The 21,491-nt window shown below is 43.5% G+C and overlaps 1 protein-coding gene across 7 annotated transcripts in view; it reads right to left on the bottom strand.

Annotated features, from left to right (window-relative positions):
* The window catches only part of ST3GAL3 (ST3 beta-galactoside alpha-2,3-sialyltransferase 3), a 516,482-nt gene that overhangs the window by 398,702 nt on the left and 96,289 nt on the right, over positions 1 to 21,491 (bottom strand). The window contains exon 1 of one of the 7 annotated variants that reach the window (XM_068239479.1): positions 6,208 to 6,374. The exons of the other annotated variants lie outside the window; for them this stretch is intronic. The gene's annotated coding sequence lies outside the window, so the exon portion shown is untranslated. Of the gene's footprint in view, positions 1 to 6,207; positions 6,375 to 21,491 lie in introns of those variants that run through there. 7 annotated transcript variants of the gene reach the window in all.

Here is a 21,491-nt window from a genome sequence, read left to right as displayed (position 1 = left end):
GACGTGCTATACATGTATGTATCTGACGCTGTAAGCGTCGGGTTGCCTAGTTGCCTTGTAGCTGGGGGCCGCATGGCTCTGGTTGGTCGGCTGCTGATCACCTGGTTCATTAGGTTTACTATTTAAACAGCTGATATGTTGATGTGCAGTGTGGATGTTATGCTTTTACAGCTTGAAAAAGGGTAGATGACCCGAAACAGCGGAGCTGTCGCTGTCTTGCCATACACCATGCTGTTTCCTTTTAATCTTTGATCTATATATATAAAAGAGTAAGTGCCTCAACCTTCAAGCAAGAAGAAGAAGTAGCGCCCTGCCCCCAGGGCCGGTCCAAGCAAGAAGAAGGGGCTGGTCCAAGCAAGAAGAAGTAGTGTCATATCAAACCAAGGGCAAAGAGGGATAATTTGCATATTCAGTAGCAGTGCATTGTGGGTAACCACAAATCTTCACTTATAGCTGAATTATTGAAGATTTGCTTCTGTTTTCAGAAGGAAAATTACACCAAGCTTTGCTTTTTTTAGTAGTAGGGCTTTTTGGTCTCTTTTATCCTCCTATACATTCTTAGTAGTTTGGGTCACCCTGAGCTGCTTGGTTACTCTGTTGTACTGGTCCAAGCCCTATCTCATACAGCCTTATCAATCCCTGCTATGTACTGATGAGGACCAAATGTCTGAAATAGGTTGTCACATGTGGGTCTGATATAACTGTGTAAAACTTAAAGCTATAGGCTTGCTTGACTTGGAATAATTTGCATATTTGGTAGTGGTGCATTGTGGGTAATCACAAATGTTCACTTATAGCTGAATTATTGCAGATTTTCTTCTGTTTTAACCCTCCTGTCGGTCTAATGTTTTCAGCCAGGAGGCAGCGCAGCAGGTTTTTTTTGTTTTTTTTAAATCATGTTCGGCTCGCTACATGATAGCTGCTGCTCAGCGGCATCCCCCCCGCCCGCTTCAATCGCCTTCGGCGATCTCCGATCAGGAAATTCTGTTCAAAGAACGGGATTTCCTGGAGGGCTTCCCCCGTCGCCATAGCGAAGGGGCGGGATGACGTCACCGACGTCGCGACGTCATTGGGAGTCCCGATCCACCCCTTAGCGCTGCCTGGCACTGATTGGCCAGGCAGCGCACGGGGTCTGGGGGGGGCGGCGGAGCGGATAGCGGCGATCGAGTGCGGGCCGGCGGCGATCGGTGTGCTGACGCAGCTAGCAAAGTGCTAGCTGCGTTCAGCAAAAAAAAAAAAAGTTAAGCAAATCGGCCCAGCAGGGCCTGAGAAAACCTCCTGGAAGGTTAAGAAGGAAAATTACACCAAACTTTGATTTTTTTTAGTAGGAGGTCTTTTTGGTCCCTTTTATCCCCCTAAACATTCCGAGCGGTTTGGGTCACCCTGAGCTGCTTGGTTACTCTGTTGTACTGGTCCAAGCCCTATCTCATACAGCCTGATCAATCCCTGCTATGTACTGATGAGGACCAAAAGTCTGAAACAGGCTGTCATATGTGGGTTTGATATGGCTGTGTAAAATTTAAAGCTATAGGCTTGCTAAGGGTGAAAAGGAATTATTTGCATATTTAGTAGCAGTGCATTGTGGGTAACCACAAATGTTCACTTATAGCTGAATTATTGCAGATTTCCTTCTGTTTTAAAAAGGCAAATTACACCAATACAGTGTGCGGGATTGCAGGAAGTGATGACAGTGGAATGCATGATGGAACATGGAAGAGGTTATCCCCGCCCGCTGCCTCTTACTAATAGTGGCGGCTGCTACTGTGCTTAAGCTGGAGGTAGAGCACACATGGGGGACCCAGTTGAGGGGGGGTCCAACCCCCCTCCCCGCCTCTAGGCCCAATACCTCCTTCCTGCCCTCTACCCTCCTATGCGGCGTATGCTACGCCGCGGGTCGGCTAGTATGGAATAAAGAGCTATTTTATACAGAGACGGTGCTGACTCATTTGGGACTGGATTCCACTCACAAACAGCTTCCGCCACGCCTTTCTGGCGAGATGTGTGGACAGCTGTCGCTTCCTGGTCGCTTGCGCGCATGCAACGGGGGACAATTGTTCCCCGTGTGTATGTAGCTTAAGTTCAAATCTGGTCAGCCATTCTATTAAATGGGGAAATGACCGAGTACTTTTACTTAGCTTGTCTTTTATTGGATCAACGACCGCGTTCAAGTCCCCTGTGATAAGGACAGGGTTGTCCAGGTAGCTGTCAAGTTTGATAGCGAGGGCGTCCAGTACTGAAACATTGAAGGGAGAAGGGACATACAGTTAAACAATCGTAAGTGTCCTACCCTCAATGTTAATGGTCACAATTGTGAAACGGCCATTCGCATCCACCTGAACACTCTGCACCGTACCCGGGAATAATAATAATTCCTTTTTTTGTATAGCGCTTTTCTCCTAACAGACTCAAAGCGCTTGCGAGGCAGCCACTAGAGTGCACTCAGTAGGCAGTAGCAGTGTTAGGGAGTCTTGCCCAAAAAACTCCTTACTGAATCTGTGCTGGCTTACTGAATAGGAAGAGCCGATATTTTAACCCAGGTCTCCTACGTCAGAGGCAGAGCCCTTAACACCACCATCCAGCCACCCCCGCAATCAACACCGCCGTACCTCTGGAGAAGGATGAGAAATGGGCTACGTGGTAGCTGGACACCCAGGGTTTCTTAAGAGACAATACTCTCCCACCTGTGAGACAGATAATACGGGGATATGGTCTATATACTTAATGCAGTGCTGCCTGATGAGGCCCCATAATTCATACCCATCTAATATTGGCTTTCAACCTTGTCCTTTGCATAGAGATTTATCTGTTTTCCCTTAATATTATAAGACCTCAAACACACCTCCAGGACAGCCACTGCCTTGTTAAAGAAACTGTGGGTAAAGGTGATGGAGCAGCCAAGGAGGTCTCTAGACCTAAACCTTATTGAGCATCTGTGGGGCATCATCAAATGGAAGGTTGAGGAGTGCAAAGCCTCTAACAGCTTTGTGATGTCATCATAGAGGAGTGAAAGAAGATTCCAGGGTCAACCTGTGAGGCTCTAATGAACTCCATCTCCATAAGTCCAGTGGCGTAGCAATAGGGGATGCAGAGGTAGTGACCGTATCGGGGCATCTGAGCCAAAGGGGCCCATCAAGGGCCCTCCTTCAACTGCTGTATTAGCTCTTCATTGGTACTATGCTGGTAATTATCACCTCTACATGTGTTTTGATTAGTGGTAATATTTAGCAAACTGTTCTCCTATTCCTGCTTGCAACTCTCTGTTGGGGTTCCACAATCGCCGGAACCCCAAATTACCCATGCATGGGCCGGGCACTATAGCATTACTGCTATAGGGCCACCCAACTCAAAGGCGTCAAAACCACCTGTTTTTCGATACCCTTCCCCATCTTTACTTCTGAGAGACTCTTTTAATATCCAATCCAGTTACTGATCTTTGATCATTAGCCTAATAAGTTGTGAAAAAAAAATGTTATTCAGCATTATATTTTGTTGCCCCTGTCACAGCGTTAGTGAAGCATGCTGCTGGCATAAAATTCAATACAATGTCTCAGTTTCAACATCTAATAAGTTGTCTTTGAACTATTTCCTGTTAAATGTAGGGTTTTAATGGGCTGCAAATGACCCCATTCTTACTTTGCAGGTGATAAAACACTTGTGCCTAGAATCTGAACAGTGTGATATTTTAGCACAGGGAACTAGCTTTCAACCCGAGAAAGCAAGTGTGGACCGGTGAATTAAGCTACCAGTTGTGGTCTTTATACGCAGTGAAATGTTTTGAACATTGTCTTCCAATGATCATTTGACTTTAGGCATGTGTGTGCAATGTCTAACGACCGCTGAGGGACTCCTCTACACATCACCTGTAGTGAGCCACAGAGATCTGATGCTGTAGAACATTTTTATTGTAGATTGTCATCATTGTCTGCTGACTTCAACCCAAAAATATTCCTAGTGTATTAGCAGAACATCTTTACGATATTTGCAGAACATACTTAACATTTGCACAATACACAAAGAGAGAGTCAAATTATCTGTGAATACACAGCCAGAAGTTCAGATTTTACTTCCCTAAAGTGATGAGAAAGGCTGTGGAGTTGGAATCAGTGCTTAGAACTATACTGTGAAGCCCAATTTCATACAAAACTTTTTTTTCATTTTAGGGTGAGGAAGGGTTCGAACCACTGTTAATTTGTTATGGCTGTCTGTGGCGGCATTGGAGAGATTTGTAACAGTGTGGAGAATGGGGTCTACCCAGCTCCTCCCTAGCAAATTGACAGCATTATCCATAGCTGTGTCCCATGCTTGTGAAAGCCGCTGACTCCTGTACAGGCATCCTGCTGAAGCCTCTATGTCCAGACACTGCTCCATGCACTCTAATGCAGACTGAAGTGGTGAATGGAAACTGCTGCTATTATGACAACAGTTTGCTTTTTTCCTGCGCCTGGAGTTAACCGTTTATTACCTAGCAATTAACTCCCACCACCTCCGACAGCTGCCATGTGTCTGATCAACTGGGTCTAAATGCCTGGGTCTAAATATCTAATAATAGCCATACGTGTTCCAACTGTGAGGCCTGCTTCACACATAGATCTGCACCTTTCTGGTCCTTTACTGGCCTGTCCTGTCAGTTTTTGCACCAGTTTTCTATCAGTTTTACCTGACTGGACCGGAAATGTACACCTTTTATGTGTGAGCACACCCAGAGAAACCCATACAAAACAAAACGGACGGGACTTGACCGGACTAGAAATGTACAGATTTATGTGTGAACACAGCCATAGAAACGCATATAAAACTGATGCCAGTTGTCAAAAACTGACAGGACAGGACTGGATACCTTTTTATGTGTGAGCCAAGCCAGTGCCACTTTAGATATAATAAAAGGATTTCACCTTGTAAAATCGATGACCTGCCCTTATTTTACTTGACAAGACAAATAACATTTGTATCGCGCTTTTCTCCTGGCGGACTCAAAGCGCCAGAGCTGCAGCCACAAGGGCGCGCTCTATAGGCAGTAGCAGTGTTAGGAAGACTTCCCCAAGGTCTCCTACTAAATAGGTGCTGGCTTACTGAACAGGCAGAGCCGAGATTTGAACCCGGGTCTCCTGTGTCAGAAGCAACCATTACACCAGCAGCCATCAAATGTTATATGGAATGTGAGAGATGTAAATCTTAAGGTGGCCCCACACTATACAATAAAATGATCCAATTTTACAGCAATTCGATAAAAAATTATTGGTTTTACAGAAAAAATGAAAGCTTTATTTTTCATGCGTTCAAGAAATCTGATCGAGTTTCCCATTTTCATTCGATAAAAGATCGGGAGTGTTGGATTTTTCAGATCAGTTTATATGAAAAATGAATGGTGTAGAGTATCTGATTGATAGTAACATTTGAAAATACTGACCAATGTACCACACACGTGTGTTCAATGTTTCCCCAATTATGAAAAAAAAAAAAAAATTGAAAACACTGAAAAAAATGCTTAGATCTATACACTAAGACGTTGATAATTTACCCTACACCATTCAATTTCCATAAAAATTGATTAGAAAAATCCACCACTCTCAATCCAAAAAACCAAACGAATAAAAAAAAAAAGAGATTTAGATGTTTCTGTACAATCGATCATTTTCATTGAATTGCTGTAAAATTTTATCATTTTCTTGTATCGTGTGTGACCACCTTAAAGCTTTCAAATATCATTTTGGATGTTTTTGTAATCAATAGTTTAACTTTAAGGCCTATTTCACACCAAAAAGCTCTAGCAATTCTGGAGTGATTTTATAGCGATGTTTACGGTGATTTTTCTTTCTTATACTCGTTACAGGATCAGAATTGCTGCAGAAATGCTACATGCAGCAAATGTAATAAAAACGATTTTGTCTGGTGTCAAATAGCTCATAGGAGTTCACTGACCAAGCGCTTTTCAAAACACTGGAATGCGCCGACAATCAGAAAAGCGCTCTTGTAAAACAGCCCTGAGAAGATTGCATTAAAATCTAAAGTGTGTGATTAGCATTAGACTGTCAGCTCCTTTGGCAAGAGTACGCCGTTCCTCCTGTGTCAAGATTTTGTGAAGGTTTGTCTCAAGTTTGTCATTTCTATCCTCTTTTTCTCATGTAGAGCACTGCATAAAATGTCAGTATTGTATAAATAGAAACAAAGTAATAGCAGCAGTTCAGCATCAGTTCCAAATGTACCTACCTGAAGACATGCTGTGGCCACGCTGTCACTACATCCAGAGCTACGCAGGCAAAGTTGGCATCACATAGTTCAGTAGTCTGGGACAAAACGCTTCCACAGCCCATGATGAAGCCTGTTGCTAAATACTCCGGCATGGAAGAGCAGCCAGTGAGAGATCAGAGACAGCTGTTCATCAGGAAGCTCAGAACTTCCTCACTGTGGACAGTCAGCAACACAAACACTCAGCAGCTGGGATTCACAGGCAGAGCGCGCCACTGCAAGTCAAACACCTCGCTTTATCCCTGGGAGTCTCCCAGTGTCATTGTGCTGAGTGATCATCCCACTACATCTCTGCAGAGCTGCAGAACACAGGCACAAACAAAGGGCTCTATTCTTATAAGGGAGAGCGCTGGATTCCCCACACTTCCAGCTGTAAAAACCCTCCTATTTATAGAACCAAAACAAGTTAAAGGACCCAGTAAAGATTTAATAAAAATACAGTAGAATCCATTTATAGTAAACTCCAAGGGACTGTGCCAAGTAGTTTATTATATCAGAAGTTTACTGTACAGTAGAATCTCATAGTAAACTCTAATATAATTATCCTCTGGATATAGTAAACTCAGCCCTCAGGTCCCAGCAAAGGTGTCTGTGTAAATATACAATGTAAGAGCAATTCTGATAAAGTAAACCTCTGATATACCGGTAGTAAACTACTTTTCCTGGTCACTTGGAGTTTACTATAAAGGTATTCTACTGTATAAGACTCAAGCTACTGAGGTATACCATAGTACTGTATCTTAATTCAGTCAATAACTGGGAGTCATTTTTTCTTTTCAATGCTTCAGCAAGCACAGACAGTGTTTAAACTAGATTAAAATACACAGTGCTTAATAAGCAGGGACTTGCATGCAATAATCACACAACAGCTTGCACGGGAAGATTAGATTTCACCAGTTATTGCAAGCAGCCTGGATGATACTCTAGCATTGCAGCCATGCACACATGTCACAGGTGACAGGCAATTCCCTCAGTAATCAGGCAGCAGCTTACACAGGAAGCATAGGTCTCGCCAATGGATGCAGCTTGCAATCTTTAGTCCATGCACCGGCTGATGCTTTTTAGGCAATTCACGCGGGCCCATAGTGTGCAGACAGTGAACACATTACAAGTGGCCGCCAGCCCACCCACCGACCATGGCTCATGGGTCTCCTGACTGACATAGGTTGCATGCACACGCCCACTTTCCACTATAGCCTGATACAGAATACCACAGAGGCCAAAACACAGGTTCACTATAGCTGAATTATTTGCTACCATTTCTAAAGCCAGCTGTTGAAAGCTGCAACTAGTAAATTAATCTGCAATTGATTTGTGCTCAGCAAAAGATTCACCAGTTTGAAGTAGAAACCATTGAAAGACTTAAAATCTTTGAAGCAAATTCCTTATTTGCCGCCATAAAATGACTGAGTAGCTTACCAAACCAGTAATGACTGAGTAGCTTACCAAACCAGTATTCATCATGGGAAAATAAATAAATGCTGACATTGAAGGATCTCTTTAGAAGGGGTGACTGTGTTGAAAACCAGAAATGATGAATATTCTCTTGAGATACAGCAGTGGATTTATGATTGCTCATAGGCGAGTGGATTTATGATTGCTCATAGGCGATTGCTGGATGAGTTCAGCATTTCACCCTTTATAAAAGATCCTCAAGAGACAGTAAATAATATGGAAAATTCACAATCAGTTCCACAGAAATGCCAAGCTACAGCAATGAAACCAGCCAGATTTGTTCAAAGGAACAGTAGGGAGGAGACATGAAACAAAGATTTATATAATTACAGATTTGAAGAGCACATTTCACCACAGTTAAAGGAAAACTTTGGTGTATGACAGGGACCCTTAAAAAGCCATCCTTATGTGATACTGACGGCAGATTCTGGGTGGAGAGACCTGCAGCCCAGGAATCCTCTCCTCTTTGATGAGATCTCACCGTCCTAAAAAGTCATAGCTCAGTTCCCTGCTGGGAATACCTGATGCAACTTCCCATCCGATCTATGGAAATCGGGCAAACATTTCAGACATTTCTGATCGAGAAAGGGATCAATTTTGCAAAGTTATCATTGGAAAATCGATCCCTTTATCGATCGGGAGCAGTTTGGACATGTACACATGGAACAACTTCCTTTCTGATACAGCCTAGGGGAGATTAGGCAAATTAAACAGATTAAATTAAGGATCAGAGTGATGTAAGGAATAGTGTTAGATGGTCAGTGCGAAATTACAAAGTACTGCAAGACTTCCCTATGCAAATCCCTCCACTGGCTCCCGATTCATTTCAGAATCAGCTTCAAGATCCTATTCCTGGCCTACAAATCTATATACAAGTCCTGCTCGAGCTACATCTCTGGCCTGGTCAGCAGATACACACCTGGCCACCGACTCCACTCCTCCAATCACCTCCTCCTAAACAGGGCTGATTTATCATAGGCACCAGTAGTTTTACATGTAGGTATTATTAGAACTAGAGTACATGGACAATTTGCTTAAGTTTACTTCCAATTTATGTTCACTTTGACATCAGTTCATGTTCAACATTGAACACCAGCCGAATACAAATTGCTAAAACTGCACTTACCCTGCAGCTTAATTAACATTAAATACATTGTACATACATTACACTTAGGTAGCCCTAATCAACCATCAAGTGATCATTACAGTTATATTTCCAGGAAAAAGCACTACTGTATATAGAAACCATGTATTGGTTACAGCCAAGCAACATGTATTGTTCAATGGAGAGAGAGGAAGAGGGACAACACAAGACAAAGGAAATGTGCTCATTCATTGTTTCCCAATCTGCCATGGCAAATCACTAAACAGAACCATGGGGCAGCTGTACACATGTTAGATTCTTACCTAAGATGGCCCAGAAAGATCGTCTTGGATGAGTTTTCTCTAGAATGTGTTTAATGCTGGGAATACACGGTTCGTTTCTGCCATGCGTTTCTCCTCTCAATCGTTTTTGCCGCTTGATTCTGCAGTCAATTCTCTTATCTTCCGCTCATTTTTCTTATCTTTTTACATTCACTTATATTAGAAATCGAGCGGCGAGAGAATTGAAAGGGAGATCGGACATGTCGGAAACTATCTATCGAACCATCTAATCACCTAAAAAACGAACTGTGTATTCCCAGCATAAGGCTTGACTTATACTGGGTACACACCATGCGTTTTCCCGCTCAATCCGCGGGTCGATCGGGATCGATTCGACTATTTCCGACGTGCTCGATTCGGGCTTTGATCGTTCCTGCCATCGATTTGCATGTTAAGTATGCAAAATCGACGGCAGGAACGATCGAGGCCCGAATCGAGCATGTCGGAAATAGTCAAATCGATCCCAATTGACCCGCGGATCGAGCGGGAAAACGCATGGTGTGTACCCAGCATTAGATGAAACTGTAGTCAAAGGTCTGTGTGTTCTAGCCCTTTTCCTGGCCATGTTTCTGATTCTAATTTATAAATAGGATTATGTTAAGTATTGATAATACCAAATAAGCCTTACCCAGGTGCAATTTCTCAAAAAACAATTGCCCGCACAATAAAGAAATAAAAGGCAATTCATATTTATGAAAGTCCTATTTATTAAAGTTTAACTACAATCACAAAAAAAGAGACTGTACTGCTTTTAGTTTGGCCAGGCTGAAATCCGAAAGGCACCAGATACAGGAAGGCAGCCTGTGGGTAATACTGGTTATCTAATGGTTATCTGATGCTGTACATCTCTAATGGTGTATATCTTCATTGCCGTACAGGACTACAGGTAAAGCGATAGCAGGTATCCACTGACACATAAAACCAGTATTTGTCTTTTAAATACTTTTAAAGTGATCTTTAAGTGAAAATAAGCAGAGGAGATACATTATTGTATGAATAAAAACTAATCCTAAATAGCACTTTCCATATTTTTATTTTGGTTTTAACGGTTAAAAAAATCTGGGTTCAATGATTAACCACTTTGGGACCGGCATATAAAGGCCCCTTAAAGTGATCCCGAGCCTACGCTCGGGATAAAAACCAGATAGATAACGTAAGAGAGGGAAGCCTCGGGATCCTTTTGAGGCTTCCCTCCCTGCTCTAAAGCCCCCCGTTGCTGATTGCAGCCCCCCTGCACATCAGGGCCGCACAGCTCTTCTTCCTGAAGCGGGGCTGGGCGAGCCTTTCCGCTCATGCGCAGTACCACGGAGCCCATGGCTCCGGTTTACTGCTCGGCCGGGTCGGCTATTGCGCGGCCACGCTGGAGGAAGAAGAGCTGCGCGGCCCTGATATGATTGCATTGTCACTTATCTTCTGCAATGTTCTGCAATGCTCAGCAATGTGGGACTTCAGAGCGGGAAGGGAAGCCTCAATAAGATCCTGAGGCTTCCATTTCTTTAGGTAAGTATCAAATTTTGTTCCCAAGCCTCGCCACGGTATTCTTTAAGTTCCGGATCCTGGCTTGATGACGTCATCAAGCCAGGACTCTACACTAGAAGCAGTGTGAGGCTGGATGCCGGGCAGAACAGAGGGGGAGCGGCAATCGCTGGAGGAACATCAAAAGAGGCGAGTCCGGTCTTCTTCTTTTCTTCTGCCACCACTGCTTCAGTGATCACTACGATCAGAGGCTATCATAGTGATCGCCATAGCTCCTGATCAGTGAAGGGAGATGTTAGCTGTCATATGACTGCAGAATCTCCCCATTTCGGGTGCGTGCAATCACGCGGTGCTAAAAGGATGGAAGTGGCCGGCCAGAACTAGAAGTGGCCAAACTTCGGGTTCTGGCCGTAACATATATACAGGTCCATAAGTACTTGAGCAGCTATCCAATTTCTATAATTATGGTCCTGTACAATACAACAACAAATTTGAAATGTGTACACTATAAGCTTTAACTCTATTTTTATTTATAGTACCCCCATTTTCAAGTGATTATGCTAACTTCCAGTTATAAATATAATGGTCGATCCTAAAACATTGTTGAAAATTCTTTATCAGGCCTTCACTGCAGCTGTCTTCTATTGCTGTTTGTTTGACTTTCTGCCTTCAGTTTTGCCTTCAGCAAATAAAATGCATGTTCAGTTGATTAAGGTCATGATTGACTTGGCCATATTTCCTTTCTTGGACTTCAAATGTTCTTGGGATGCTTTCAAATTATGTTTTAGGTCGTTGTCCATCTGTAGCGTGAAGTGCTGTCGCATGAGCTCTGCTGCATTCTGCTGATCTGAGCATATTGTTCAGCTCTGTAGGCTTCATTCTGTTGCTTCTGTCAGCAGTCATATCATCAATAAGCATTGGAGATTATGTAGCATTTGCATCTATACTGTACATGCCTTTTCCATAACACTGCTTCTACCTAGTTTCCCAGATGATGTGGTATCCAATCATGAGCCATTCCTTACCTTCTCTTTGCTCTTCTTTTTTCATTATACTGCTGTATGTTGATCCTAGTTTCATGTGTCCAAGACTATTGTTCCAGAACTTGGCAGTCTTTTTTCACATTATACTAAAGGAGGTGCTGCACTAATATATACATTAATCCTAAAACTAAGTGGGAATTTGTTTACGCACAAAAAAAAAAAAAAATACCCACCAAATTTCTTCCTGCTGCTACCTTAATATTAGGTGAGGGTACCCAAACCCTACACCTTAACAATAGAGAACATATAATATCAATTAAAGGAGCGCTGGACATAAAAAGGATCAAAAGATACTGCTCATATGTATTTTTATTTCATTTCAAGCAAAGAATACAAGTTAAAATGTGGTATATATACACACCATCTACTCACTCACACCGTACACACCCTTGTGGGGGCTACCTGATGTGTTAAAAAATGTGTGTAAAAAAATATACATAAATATATACCTATATATATCAAGAATTGAGGGATCTAAAAACAACTCTCCAATAGGATTATAAAAAAAATCCAGACGCTCTATAGTGTCAATAGGAGTATATAGAATATATATATTGCCCCCTTAAAAAAATCACTTAGATGGCACACGCTGAAGATGCAAAAAATTTAACAGTTTCCGTATTGCACAATGTATGGTACCTCCTATTTATGACTTTCCAGGTTCACTGCCGCCATCTGTGGCACTGGTACATTATATATCTCCTGTGCATACGTGCGCCAGGTCCCCAGGCTCTGGGCAAGGCCTGCTCCCCGTCACCAAGCCGGTGAGATCTTCCGCGCACGTTAGCCGGGCTGTGCACTCTGAACTCCGGCAGTATCCGGAGTCCCCGCTGACGTCACTTCCTAGCTCCGTCCTCCTGCGTTCCACTGAGCAGAGCGGTGGTGTTTCCTTGCGTTCCACCACCGGACAAACAGCACTGGGTTAAATGATGGGCCTGTGTATAGGCTACAACCTCTTGGACCACCACTGCAAAGTACTAGGATCTTATGGGGTGCCCCTCCTAGCTTAGATCGACATGTTTCAACGATCCAACGGTCGTCTTCATCAGGATCAGTGGTTTGGTCCTATTTGGTTGCCATATTTATATGTCCATATCACCTCCTCCTACCTCTTCTTAAAGCGGCCCGCTGTCATTGTCTTCTTGTTTGTCATAGATACACTACATCTATATATCCAGTGCTCACAATAAAAATAATAAATAAAATATATGTTCTGAACTTGGCAGGCTTTTTTCACATGTTTGGCATCTTGTAATCTAACTGACCACTTCTTGTAGCTGGCCATGTATTTACTTTCATGAAGTCTTCTCTTGACTGTACACTTTGACAATGGCTCACTTCCTGGAGAGCGATCTCAGCTTTCCTAGTAGGTGTTTTCCATTGTCATAATTCAGCTATAATCCATCTAGTTAGTTCTTTAAGAACATTCCCAATGTCTTTATAATGGGCTTGTTTTTTTCTCAGGCCTCCTCTACTTGCATTGGCAGCTTCTTCTACTGCATGTTATGAGTTTAATGGTCCTTTTACACTTAAATGCGTTGGTATGCGTTAGTGTGCATTAGTGCACATTCTTCCATAGCAGTGCATTGTGAAAAACATTTCATGTTATTCTGCTTCCATACAGACAAACCTAAAACTACTGAACGTGTTAACTTCTTACCTGTATACTGCACTCAGTTGTGTTTTTCTCAGCCACATAGGCCTGGTGCACACCAAAAACCGCTAGCAGATCCGCAAAATGCTAGCAGATTTTGAAACGCTTTTTCTTCTTTTTCTGTAGCGTTTCAGCTAGCGTTTTGCGGTTTTGTGTAGCGGTTTTGGTGTAGTAGATTTCCTGTATTGTTACAGTAAAGCTGTTACTGAACAGCTACTGTAACAAAAAACGCCTGGCAAACCGCTCTGAAGTGCCGTTTTTCAGAGCGGTTTGCGTTTTTCCTATACTTAACATTGAGGCAGAAACGCATCCGCAATCCAAAATCTGCTGCAGCCCGGGAGTATGCGTTTCTGCAAAACGCCTCCCGCTCTGGTGTGCACCAGCCCATTGAAATACATTACCCTAGCGGATCCGCACCCGCAGGAGGATCGCAAACCGCAGCGGAAACGCTCTGGTGTGCACTAGGCCATAGAGCTTTATCAGTGAGATTTACACTTAAAGAGACACTGAAGCGAAAAAAAAAAATATGATATAATGAATTGGTTGTGTACTATGAATAATTACTAGAAGATTAGCAGCAAAGAAAATATTCTCATACTTTTATTTTCAGGTATATAGTGTTTTTTCTAACATTGCATTATTCTATATTATGTGCAGATTACACAACACTCAGCATTCTGTGTGAGCAGTCTGTGAAGTAATGACATCTCCTCTGGCAGAGGAAAAGTAAATAGTCCAGGAACAGTTGAGATAATAAAAGTCAGATAACAGCCCTCTCCATGACTAACTTAGTCGGAGAGCTTAATGGCTTGTTTGCATAGAGATAACAACTGGAGTTTCTCAACTCTTCCTGTACTGGAAACAATTAAGGTAGCCATACACTGGTCGATTTGCCATCAGATTCGACCAACAGATAGATCCCTCTCTAATCGAATCTGATCAGAGAGGGATCGTATGGCTACCTTTACTGCAAACAGATTGTGAACCGATTTCAGCCTGAAACCGTTCACAATCTGTTGTGGTGGTGGTGCTGCCGCCGCTCCCCCCGCCCGCATACATTACCTGCTCCGCCGGCGCGACATCAGTCCCCAGGTCTCCGCTGTCTTCTTTGCTCTAGTCTTCAGGTCCGGCATGCTTTACTTCTTCCTGCCCGGCAGGAAGTTTAAACAGTAGAGCGCCCTCTACTGTTTTAACTTCCTGCCGGGCAGGAGGAACTGAAGCATGCCGGAGACCAGAGCGGAGAAGAAGCAGCGGTGACAGCGGGGGCAGTCGCGCCGGCGGAGCAGGTAATGTATTGCCTCTCTATTGCGTCGGTCGTCGGGCACTCGAACGCCGATAGCGACGCGCTCCCTACCCGCGGGCGATCGACGGTAATTTTCCGCATGGAGCGATCGACGCGATCGGACGAAATGGATCGAAATTCGGCGTGTAGCGAGAACGATTGGCAGCAGATTCGATCCCAGTGATCGAATCTGCTGTCAAAACGGCGGCAAATCGGGCCAGTGTATGGCCAGCTTTAGACTGATGTATCTGATCTTAATGTTTTATTTCTTAGCTGTACTACACATACAAATCATAATATCATAATTTTTTTTCGCTTCAGAGTCTCTTTAAAACTGCAGAGAAACTGTCATTTAATCTTCCTGCAGTTTAGTGCATTAGGGCTTATGTTACATGTCACTTCTGTTGCCTTTTACGTTCATTTGTCATTTTGACAAATTCACAACTTTAAGATTTGGATCTCTTCTTCTCCCATGGTAAACTCTTCTTCTTTTCATGGTAAATGCTATTTTTCAGTAGTAAATGTTTTTTGTTGAAAATTTTCCACCATTTACATCAATTATTATTAAGTATTTATATAGTGACATCTTCCTCAGTGCTGTACAGAATACAAAGGGCTTAATTAATTAAGCTGCGCTGCTAAAGTAGCGCACCTTAATGTGAAGGAATGGCCTTCCTTAGGAGCATGCCTTACTTAGATAGGAGCGTGCCTTCCTACACATAGGAAGGCACACTCCCATCTAAGTAAGGCACGCTCCTATCTAAGTAAGGCACGCTCCTAAGGAAGGCATACTCCTACATAGCAGCGAGCGTTGCTATGTAAGGCATGAATTAGCGGCCGCTCCTTCACATTACGGTGTGCTGCTTTAGCAGTGCAGCTTAATGAATCAAGCCCATAGTCTTGTCAATTAACAGTCCCTCAGAGGAGCTCACAATCTAATCCCTACCAAAGCCAAGGGCCAATTTTGGGGGGAAGCTAATGAATGTTTGTATGCATGTTTTTTTGATGTGAAAGGAAACCAGAGTACCTGGAGGAAACCCACACAAATACGGGAAGAACACACAAACTCTGTGCAGATAGTACCCTGGCTAGGTTGCAAACCTGGGACCCAGCGTTGCAAGGTGAGAGTGCTATCCACTACACCACTGTACTGCCCAATAGATCTAGCAAACCTATTTTCATTACATTACAAAAATGTGTTTATGACATTTTTGAATTACTTCTGTATTTGTAATCCCCACAGATTGGTTGCATATTTAGTCAGCATCTTCAAGTAATGTGTAAAATGCAGGCAAGTTTTCTCCTCATCTATATAGATTGGCTTTTTATCGTTTGGCAGATCCTTCTGTCTCTAACAGTCAAGTATATGTGACAGAATTGACAATAGTATAGCAAGACTAGGTGACTGACATTTCACGCTAGGGCCCAGGCTAACTATGATCATTTCCAATTCCAAAATCAGTCATCCCTGCACAAGGCAACCCGCTGCTATACATCCACTGCTCAGTCTATCTCACTGCAGCACACCACCTTCTCCAGAGCAAGCTGTGTGCACCTTCTGCGGATCAAAGCCCAAGTATAATTAGCAACATCTGCCTGAACACCGCAGCTTAATTCAATAACTGGCTGGGCCTTCATTTTTCATGCATTAGGTTTAAGAACTTCAAAAGGTTTTTATGGCGGGGAATCACCGCTATGACCTCCACCACCACCTTCATGTCCAGAAAACAAATCTTTAAAGGGAACTTACAGAATAAATTGGCACAAGGGAGAACGTCAAGGCACCCAAAACAACCAACCTAATAAGCCTTTGCTGTTAATTAAAGTGGTCATTTGCAGCACAGGTTCGTGCTGAACCTCAGCATTAGATTTACCCTGGGTGTGGGAGGCTCCTTATCCCTCATCTGATCATGGCTTGTGTGTCATCCATCTAAGCATTTGAATAATTCCATTTAAATCTGATGAAAGATCTTAAATGACACCTAAAGTAAGAGGGATGTTATGGATGTTTCCATATGTATTTCCTTTTAAAGTGGACCTGAACTCAGAACTTCCTCTCTGCTCTAAGGCTGGTTTCACAGTGGGACGTTACAGGCGCACGTTAGAGCAGCCTGTAACGCAGCCCACCGCACAGCAATGAAAAATCAATGGGCTGTTCACAGTGCCCACGTTGCGTTACACAGTAACGCTGCGCCATAAGTCAACGTACTGCATGCAGTACTTTGTAGGCGGCAGAGCCGCGTTAGACTGCTTGCACATGCTCAGTAACATTGGGGAGGAGCGGAGAGCGGCCAGGCACATGGCTAATTAATATTCACTGCACTCAGTGACGTGCAGTGTTTACTTCTTGGAACGGCCGCTCTGTGCGGCGATTGGCCGGCGGGACCACGTGATGCCGCATGCGTCCAAGAGTGCGCATCACGGCATCACGGACGCCTGAGTGAGCTGCACAACGCGGCTCACTCTGACGTCCAAAGCAGGGAGCACCAGGCGTTGTGTTAGGGGCACGTTATGCAACCATAACTTCCCCTAAAACGCAACGTCCTGGTGTGAAACCAGCCTAAAAGATAATCAACAGCATAAAAACCTTTAAAGAGAACAAGAGACGAATTAATAAATAGATTTATACATACCTGGGGCTTCCTCCAGCCCCATTAACCTGGATCGCTCCCACGCTGCCCTTCTCCACTGCCTCTATCCGCCGATACCAGGGCCAGTCGACGCCTGTGCAAGAGTTCAGGTCCACTTTAAACAATGCTAGTTGCCTGGCATCCTGCTGATCTTTCATGCAGCAGTAGTGGCTGAATCCCACACATGAAACAAGCATGCAGCGAATTCAGTCAGACTTCATTTAGAGCACTTGATGCGCATGCCTGTTCAGGGTCTACAGCTAAATGTATTAGAGGCTGGAGGATCAGCAGGACAGTCAGGCAATGTGCACTGTTTTAAAGGAAATAAATATGGCAGCCTCCATATCTTTAAGGGGTAAGGGAGGGGGAATTAGTGAGTACTTGACACACACAGAACCTGCAAGAAAGTCCAGCATCATATCTCCATAATTAATAGAGCTGCCTTCAGCCATGAGAACAGAGCTGTCTTCAGCCAAAAAAGTGGCATTGTTGATGGCAGAATTGCACATTCATTGGCAATCACTGCCAAGTGAATCTCTACACCTTGTGCACATGAACTAGCGAACTGGAAGGGATTTTTATTAAAAGAGTTCCAAAGCGCTTTGGCCACAGAACTTCGGAAGTCTGAACAATTTAGTAGAAAAAACACCACAGCGGTTTTGCAGAGGGTCAGGTCAGAGTTTCAGACCTCAAATGATTTACACACGGCGGGTGAGCTACTGCAGCTGACAACCGCCGATCCACGCAGGGTGGCATAGAGCTTTGCATTAAAGGTTTTACACCTTATACAAGAAGGACTCTTTAACTACAGGGCAAAGTGGAGCAGTTTGGCCAAAAAGTTGTTCTAAGAATCTTCCTTAAACATTTATATTATTATTACTGTATTTTATAGAGTTCTCACATCTTCTGCAGCGCTTCCATATTCATGTTACTAACTGTCCCTCAGAAGAGCTTAGAATGTAATCTAGACCATAATCATCATCGAATCTCCCTATTGTAGTCCAAAGCCAATGATTTCCCTTTTTCCAGAGAGGGAGGGATCTATTAACTTGACTGCAAGGTTTTTGGGATGAGGGAGGAAAATTGAATGCTTGGAGGATACCCACATAAGATAATGTTGACCCTGGGGCCCCGTTTCTACAGGACAAGAATGCTACACCACTGTGCCATAGGGAAGGTTGTAACATTTCTAGAATATGGTTGTAGCCTTATAGCATTCACAGCCACACAATGGCACTGCAACAATGTTACTTTTATAACTCTAAATGTCATCCATCATATTCAAAACTTGGCTTGCTTCATTACTGTGATATTTTATATCACTTTCTACATATCCATCTCCAGTTAGTAAGCTACCAATGTACTGTACATAAATAGTACAGTAGTAATACATTCACTGATTTACTGTTTAGTCTCGTAAGCTTTGTATTGCCTATATTTAGTGCATTGCTGTAGCACCCACCGTCCAAAAGCCAGTCCATCATATGAGGCCCTGTCATCGCTCTTCTGAGCCCCATAGAACAATACACGCCACCCTGCTATACCTGAGTGAAGTGTCTGTATAGCATTCGTTCCCCACAGTGTCATCCTAAGGATTGAGCACATAATCCTCAAAAACTGACGTGTGAAACTCATTAATATATTGATAACTCTGTCATGAGATTATCCATTGATAGGTTAAACAAATATGAGGATAAAATACAGCCTTGCTTAAAGTGTACCGAAACAGATACTTCCCTAAACAGAGGAAAATCTCTCCAATTCCGAGTGCGGACCCCCAGAAGATTGCCAACACGGGCTTTTCAGCAATCACATTAGGGCCGCATTCCTCTTCTGTCACAAGCGCGGCCGTACTGCACAGGCGCTGCTGCAGCACAGTTGCACAGAATGGGGTCCCAGCGAGTGACTACTTAGGTAAGTATCTGTTTAACCGAAGCTCAGCATCTCTTAAACATTGATTGTGAGGTTATAACTAACTGTATGATTTGCTCGCTATATACTACTTTTGTTACATAGACTATTTTCTGTGGTTTACCACAATGCTGCATTAACCATAATAATTCTCTGTGAACCGAACTCGATGAAAATAGCATGAAGTGTTCTAATCCATTCTTACCTTTGCTCTACCTTGCCTTAAAGGACACCTGAAGCAAGAGGGGTATGGAGGCAGCCATATTTAATTATTTTTATGCAATACCAATTACCTGGCTGCCCTGCAGATCTTTTGCCTCTAATGCTGGGCATACACGGCCCAGATTCTTCATATCAATCGAGCCGCTGATGGCTCGATTGATAATTTCCGACATGTCCGATCACCGCGCGGATCGATTCCCGGTTCGATCCACGCGGGCGGACATTAGGCAAAAGCGAACCGCTAATAAGCGCTGAGAATAAAGTGCCCGCGGGGACGAGCGGGAATCGATCCGTGCGGACGAGCGGTGACGCGCCGGCATCGAGCCGCTGGCTCCATTACGGCGCATAAACATGCCGTGTATGCCCAGCATAATACTTTTAGCCATAGACCCTGAACAAGCATGCAGCAGATCATGTGTTTGACATATTTGTAAAATCTGAGAAGATTAGCCTGCTGCATGCTTGTTTCTGGTGTGAATGAAATACCACCACAGCCAAACAGATCAACAGGGCTGCCAAGCAACTGGTATTGTTTAAAAGGAAATAAATATGGCAGCCTCCATATACTTCAGGTTCCCTTTGAAGTGGAACTTCAAGATCCTAGAACATCCCCACACATACAATATTTCTGACCCTTCACTGATTAAGTTCACATTTTAACGGATACCTTAGTCCTTATTCTTAATCTAAAAATGATGCCCTGTGTGTGTGTGTGTGGGGGGGGGGGGAGACGCGCATAGGCTTACTGCACCTGTCGTGGCCCGGCGTCTGCCTCCATTTGCCCACATTGCCTCCCGTTATCCTCTTCCTGGTCGGAGTGGTTGGAAACCTTTGCCCCAGGAATAGTGTGCTGCACATTATGTCCTCTTAGGGCAGCATGTGACCACACCTGCCAAGCAGGGCTGTGGAGTCGGTACAAAAATCTTCCGACTCCTACTCTGACTTCTCAGTTTCTGAAACCACGACTCCGACTCCAGCTCCGACTCCGGGTAGCCAAAATTGCTCAGACTTCGACTGCTCAACTCCGACTCCTTAGTCTAATACTTAACAGGGCTATGGATTTTATACAAAAATCATGCGTCTCCTCAGTTTCTGAAACCACGACTCCAACTCCGGGTGCCCAAAATTGCCCCGACTCCGACTCCTCGACTCCGACTCCACAGCCCTGCTGCCAAGAGACACCATATGCGTGCGCAGCACAGTATTTCCAGGGCAAAGGTTGCCAACCACTCCGACAGGCAAGACAATAACAGGAGGCAATGTAGGCGAACGGTGGCAAACACCGGGCCACGGGAGGTGCAGTAAGCCTATGCACACCTCCCCACACATACACACACAGAGCGTCATTTTAAGATTTTAATAAGGACTAAAGTATCCTTTAAAGATTTTTTTAAAATAAAACTTGCATACTTTTAGGGCTCATTGCCTTTGTATGTTTTAGGCAATGCAAGAGTGTTATGGCCTGTAATTAGTTATCAATGACAGTTATGTTACCGTCAGACTGCAGAAAAGGTAATATTCACAATCCTAGATTCTTAATCCTAACAGTGAGAAATAAAGGAACATAGCCAAGTGTAGGACTGGGGCTGTACAAACCATGTTTATCTCATCATGTCATGTCGCTTCAGGTACCCTTTAATCCAATAAAACATGTTTATAAACAAAAAAAGGGAAAACAATGTTTGCCCTCAATTGTTGCAATAAACTGTTTTTCCTCAACAAAAGTTGAATTTCCCTTTAAGACACAGCCCAGTTGCACGCCAGAGTGTGGTATAACCACTGTTGGTAAACAAACGATCACCAAACCACAGTAAACCTTCTGAATTTTTTAACAAGGATTGGAACAAATATTATTATAAATTTATGCGTGTGCTTTAGACCTAGTGATCTGCAGCAGTAATCAGCACACAGCCTGCAATTACATTGTTTTAAGTACAGGTTATTGTGTTTAATTTATGAAGTCGGGCTATTTGTGAAGCTATTAATGAGCAGAGCAATGTGAGGAGTACTTGAAGATAATAATTACCCTGGGGGCGACGTGTGAAGCCTTATTGTGAAGTCTTCTCTGAGTGGGATCACAAATGATAATTCAGACACACACCACGGACTTCTTAGAATAATGATTTTCACAGCTTTAACCGATTTAT

This window comes from Hyperolius riggenbachi, chromosome 6, assembly GCF_040937935.1.
Source record: "Hyperolius riggenbachi isolate aHypRig1 chromosome 6, aHypRig1.pri, whole genome shotgun sequence".
Taxonomy (NCBI): domain Eukaryota; kingdom Metazoa; phylum Chordata; class Amphibia; order Anura; family Hyperoliidae; genus Hyperolius; species Hyperolius riggenbachi.
This window is presented reverse-complemented; position numbering and strand designations above follow the sequence as displayed.